The sequence below is a fragment of the Micropterus salmoides genome, unplaced genomic scaffold (assembly GCF_014851395.1).
Source record: "Micropterus salmoides isolate LMB-PRFRI ecotype aquatic unplaced genomic scaffold, ASM1485139v1 Ms_hic_scaffold_4256, whole genome shotgun sequence".
NCBI lineage: Eukaryota > Metazoa > Chordata > Actinopteri > Centrarchiformes > Centrarchidae > Micropterus > Micropterus salmoides.
The window spans coordinates 1-6,475 of record NW_024043658.1 but is presented as its reverse complement, the minus strand read 5'-3'; the positions used below and the strand labels follow the sequence as shown (position 1 = coordinate 6,475).

At 39.2% G+C, this 6,475-nt stretch overlaps 1 pseudogene; it reads right to left on the bottom strand.

The window, feature by feature from the left end:
* On the bottom strand, window positions 1-5,607 carry LOC119887682 (annotated as a pseudogene).
* Window positions 5,608-6,475: the final 868 nt, after the last annotated feature.

The window sequence follows — 6,475 nt, the reverse complement described above, 5'->3', positions numbered from 1 at the left end:
TCAGCTGACGCACTCTCCCCTCTAATTCTTTTGTGTGGTTTTTCTTGATTCTGTCAAGTTCTGTCATTCCCTGTCTGATGTCAGCTGCTGCTGTGAGTTGATTATATACAGAGCTCTCCATTTCTCGACGAAGGCTCTTTGCACTGATTGAGAATTCCTCTCTGTATCCTTCAACTAGATACACATGACCCTCTGTTTGCTCAAAGTACTGTTTCAAATTTCCAAGAATTTTTGACTCCCATTTAGTCAGCTCTGTGCAAGCTTTACTTTTCAAAAGAGTGAGAAGTTCTTTCATGTCAGATATCTCAGGTTTCACAGCAACTGTGCCGAAATTTGAAATTCTTGTTTCAGCATTTGTAACCCATGTGTACATTTCTTTTTTGAATTCCCATTCCCATTTGTTGAATCTGTGCACAGCCTCATGTATGCATCAGCCACTAGGCTGTTTCTGAAGCTGAAGATGAAGTTTTCATGCTTTACTGCATTCCACAGGCTTTCCATCCACTCTGTAAACTCCATGATGTTATTAGCAGATGACTCACACCTTCCCAAAATTTGGATGATGTTCTTCTTGAGCTCATAAACGGCCTCACTGTACCCTGCATTGACTGGTGCCATTGGTGGGTTTCCATTCCAGAGTCCAGGAATGTACCAGTTCCCAGTGTCGGGACTGTACTCCATCACATCAGTGAAGCTCTTGTTCTCCTCTTTCTTTTCCATCTTGGCTGCTGCCTGGGTCATCTCGTTTAGCTGCTGCAAGAGCGGTTTCCTGTCTCGTAAGTTGTTCTCATGGGCTGAAACATCTGACACATTCTGGTGAACAAACTGACATTTGGGCTTTTTGCCCACCTCTTTCATCCTGAGAAAAGCATGCACAACTATTTGTAGGATGTCCTTCATTTCTGTTGAATTCTCCATTGCAATATTGATGATGGTGATATCACTCAGCCCCACAACAAGTGTTGCAAGCTCGTTGTCGTGCTCATGGCTATTGTCCAGTTGAACAAGCTCTGGTGACTTTAAGCCCTCAGTGTCAATGATCACCATGAAGTCACAGTTGAGTTCTTTTTTGACATCTTCATTGATTCTGATCAGCAACATAAACGCACCTCGAGTGCATCGACCACTGCTGACTGCAAACTGCACTCCAAACATGGTGTTGAGGAGAGTGGACTTTCCTGTGCTCTGAACTCCAAGAACTGTGACTACCAGTATCTTGCTCTTAGGAGACACCAAGTCATTGAGCTGAGAAAGAACGTCACTCACCCATCTGAGAGGTATGTTGGATGCATCTCCATCTACAAGCTCAAGGGGAAATCCATCAAGCAACAATTCAGCACATAGTTTGGGAAGATGCTGTAATTGTTGACGTGATGGGTCTGTTTCTGGAAGGGAAACTGAAGCTTCATAGATCTGACCCATTTCACGGAAGAAGTGTTCAGTCCCCAGTGAGCTGTTGGAAAGTTGTCTGTCAATTTCTTTGATCTCCTCTTTATTCTCAGAATTTTCGCATTTCTTTTTGTACTGCTCCCTGAGGCCAGACAGTTTTTCTCGAGACAGGTTATCGAGATTCATTCGCATCCATTTCAGGAAATAGCTCCTCTCTATCCCTGGGCTTGATATTGCGTTGATGAAACATGTCATAGCGTTGACATGTCACAAGAGTTCTGTTGTACCCGAAGTTTTATTTTCTGTATCTGAAGATCACTTTTGTACTTTTCTATGTTTTCAGACCCACTTTCGAAGGCGAAATTCTTCCTTCTCTAAGAGAGTCAGTTCCTTCCATATTTGGCCCTGCAAGGGAAGCTGAGCTTCTTTGTATTTAAGGGTGTCTTGAATTTCACCAGTGATGGCATCTGCATTTTTCTTGGCAGACTGGCACTCTGCACAGTCCTCATCCACCAAGATACCTAATTCATGGGCAATGTCAGCCATCTGCTCAATCCCCATCTTCATCTTTGTGTTCTCAACTACATTGCTGACTGTTTTCCGCAGATGTTTGATGAAGTCTGCATCATTCATGTGCTTAGCCTTCAAAAGGATGTTGCTGTTAGTCAAACCCAACTTTCTCGCTAACCTAGTAAGAGCATCTAAACTGAAGCTCTGTCTTTGGTGGTTGCCCACTAAGAAGATCTGTGCCTTGTGGTGTTGGTTGGTAAGCAGCTCGCGCTCAGAGTCCAAATTGTCAAAGAACACAAACACTGCCGCAGATGTCTGACACAAAAAAGAAAATTGTGTTTCAAATGAAGCAATGTCCCCACGAAGGTTAGCTACAGCTACAGGCTCACTGAAAATATCCATGTTTTTGTTCCCACAAGGAAGGTACCAAGTAACTTCAGTCAATCCATTGGATATTCTCCTTGAACTGTCCCCACACTCCATGTTACGGTGAATAAAGGTGTCATGGTACTGCTGAGAATTGCTCAGAAGCTGATTGAGGGTCTCAGACTTGGATAAGGAGCACTCACCCAGTCTCACAAATGATATCATTGGAATTTCAGAGACAACAATCCTGTCTTCAATAAAACCCTTGGACTCTGAAAGTGACTGAGGTCTGTATTTTTTCACAATGTCTCTCATGGCCCAAAGCATGAGTGTGCACTGCTTTGTGTCACAATTAGGAAGCAGCAGAGGCACAGAAAACTGACACATAGACATTTTGAGTGCCATTTCCTGCTGTACAAAACCGTCAGAACACAGAAAGAGAGCAGTGATTATATCAAGGGGGTTTATCACGTCACCTGAATGTAGACTATCAAACAGATCATCAAGATCTAACTCTGTATTTCCTGAAGCAGCATCACAGTTTGATTCACATTCTGATGTACATTTCACATTTCTAGCTGTCACATTAACCATCATCAGTTTCTTTAGAAAGTACCATGGAAGATCTGAATTACACTTGGCAGGTTCATCAGTAATGGTCCTCTCTTCAATCTGAAGGACTGTGCCCAGGGACAGCTTCTCTGTGTAGTGGTGCTCCAACCTCAGATCCTCCAATAAGCTCTCCAGTTGTGTCTCTGTGGATGTGAACATGTTTGTTATTTCCAACCAATCATAGGGTTTAATAAAACATGGATCCAAAGTTAAGTGACACATAGAGTAAATTGCTGAAATGTCTGTTAATGCTGCACAATGCACATTTATTTCATGCTGCTTTTGCATTTAAGTTGAAGTTAGCTACAAACCTCCAGACAATCTGCGTTTATGTTCATTCAATGTCATATATTGCATTGTTTAAGTTTTGCTGCCCACAACACGGGCCTAAAGATGAAATGTTTGTCAGTCAGTTGTAAAATTATTTTTGCCCATCCACAGAACACTTTTGTCCAGAGGATTAGAAATGTCATAATAAATGTATTTCCCTAAAAAATGCTACATAAAACAAAATGTATAACAAGTTCCAAATAATAATGTATATATATCATAAAACACTGCAAACTGTGGATATCATCAAGTACAAGAGAGTGACATAATTTGATGTTTTTTTTTATTCGACTTTTAGACCAATAAAAAGTTCCCTTGAATTAATATTTTCATGGCAAGTCATCTTGAACAATTTCAGCTACTTTGTCAGTTATTAGATTTTTTGGGGGAGACAAAAGGTTTTATTGTATTTAAATTAGGTTTTGCAAACTGTAAGTTTGAACAACCCAGTATCTAAGAACATTGTCACACAGTATTCATGTTGTACTTGTTTGAGGTTATACTGATTCGATATATTAAAGCTATGTTTGCATTAGAAGACAAAAGCCTTGTCTGTTCATGTCACAGAGAACTTGCAAGGCCAGTGCAGATCTGTGTAGAAATCTCAGTAGAAAAGATTTGTTTGTTATTTTTTTTTGCAAGCAGCAAGATGTACAAATCAGATTCTTCCAATATAAATTTTAATCGAATCAGTCGTTTAATATTGGGTATTTCCCAAAAAGTCCAATACTGATACTAAAAGATGATTCAGTATTATCTGACACATTGAAATACGAACTGTAGTTTTCTAAATTCAGACCACCTTATTTTTCACTATTTAATCTAAATAGTGGCTCACAAACCCGACAACAACCACGTTTACTTTTGTTCTGTTATCAAGTTACGCACGTCATAATAATTAGCAACTGCTATGACCTGCTGCTGGCAACATTTGTCATTTTAACTGAAGAAAGCAAGGGTCAGTGCCAACTGAAAATGAAAAGCTATAAGCTGAATGTGTTGCACATGGCTCGTTAAGAAGAGAGGTGTTTATTTTGCAAACCTGGCTGGACGATTTCACTTACAATCAAAATCACAATAAATTGAACATTTCACCTCGATTACGATTACCGAACGATTATTTTGTTTTGGATGTTGTTTTTTGCCCTTATATTTCACTAACAAGGTTTACAGCCAACTGAAATATGCTCAACTAAAGCTGAGTTTATTTCTTCGTAGATTTCACAAATCCATTAGGCTATCTAAATGTTTTAATAAAGTTAATTTTTCTTTTGAAAAGCCCTTTGCTTGGCAAGTGCTTTTCTTAAGAATTATAACTACTGCTACCTGAACACTAATAAGTATATAGCCTCAACAAAAAAAAATAGCATTCAATTTTGCCTACAAACAATTCCAGCACACTCTTTCTTTCTAAAATCCCTGTGGTCCTAAGCCCAAATTTACTTCACAATGAACTTAGTGTATTTATATGCAAGTGTAATACAGAAAAAAAAGGGACTACTTGAAAGCATATCAAAAGTTCATCAAGTCACCAGGGCAGGATGGCAGGATCTGGCCCATCAAGGACAAAGATTTTTAACTGACTAAAAGACATCAGTCTCGGAGGCTGTGCTCGGTCCCGGCAAAGACAGGCAGGCTTGGCTAAAGGGGAGGGGGAATCACCAATTAGCCTAGCCTGCATGTTTTTGGACGGTGGGAGAAAGCCAGAGCCCCTGGAGAGAACCCACGCAGACACGAGCAGAACATGCAAACTCCACAGAGAAAGGCCTGGGACGACCAAGGTTCAGACCCATGACCTTCTTGCTGTGAGGCAACAGTGCTAACCACTGCACCATCATGCCACCTGTTAATTGAGATTTGTGTCTTAAATTGAAGTTTGTGTTTGCATTTATCCATAGTATTCATCTATTACATAACAGTGTTTTGGGAAGGACTTTGTGACTTAGTGCCTTATTTTTTAATTTTCCTTACTATGTTTATCTTACTCACTTGGTGTGCAGATTTTGTTTTTCCCTTCAGTTCTTCAAACATCTTTGCAAGTTTTGTGTGTGTAGCATGAAGGGACTACAAACTTTCATTTAGTTATACAACCTTGTGTTGTATAATGATAAATAAACTACTGACATTATAGACTGTTGACTTCAAATGACGGCAGGGCACTGTGGAAATAACAATAATTACAATGCTGATAATAATAATAATGAATTTACTAGAAGCTACTCACATCCTGCACAACATTTAGTGGCTTTCTGCTGAACAATAGATTGCATAAAGCTGACCTTGACCACTTGCATCGTCAGTCGGTTGACAGTCACCCTTGCTGCCAGGCCATGGTGTTGATGGAGTGTCCTCTGCTTCCTCACAGTAAACTTCAATAAATGAATCTTCATCACTGATGTCCTTGACAAATGAGAAAGATATGATGTAAATGTGATAAATTAACTCATTATACCATATACATAATATTATTGACAGAATTTCTTTCGGATTTCTTGTATTTTTTGGAACTAGCAGTTTAGCTCCATGGTGGGTTCACCCTCAGACACTTACTCCACATTATTCAAACAAGTCTATAAGGTTTTATTCTCACAATATCCTACAAAGTTTAAAATGCGATGCAGCCTACTTGACTGCATAATTTTTCCAATCACAACAATCAACTAGAATCAAGTTAGAATTAGCTACTGTTTGTAAAAATGGAATCATGCTTTGTTCAGCTTTGTTGTCCTTGTGTTGAGCTGTGTCTATTTCTGTCTTTCAAAAAATCATACTTGGAACTATAAGCATATTGAGAGCAACCTAAAAAAGGAGTCAAATCCTTGTAGTGTACAGATGCTTGCCAGTTCAGGTGATTCGATTCTCATGACTGATTCTTGACAGACAGAACAGAACAGAACCAAAGATTCTACAGAAGAAAAAGAATTGCTTAAACAAATACACAGTAAGACATTTCAAGTTAGTTTAACTTGGAAATTGTAGGTTCACCTGCTGCCTTTGTTTCAAGTTCATAAAGTTTATATAACTACAGTGCTCTAGTTGTCTTAACATTGTTTTTTTTAGTTGTTCTTATAACTTGTTTCAACTTCATACTTTGAGTAAAAGGTTCAGTGTGTAAGATTGTGTGGCATCTAGCAGTAAGGTTGCAAATTGCAACTGTCTAGTCTATCAGCCCCCCACCACCACCAAAAGATCAGCAGAGAATAGCCATTAAATAGATGTAAATGTAAATGCTCCATACTTGTGTAGCGCTTTCTAGTCTTTTCGACCA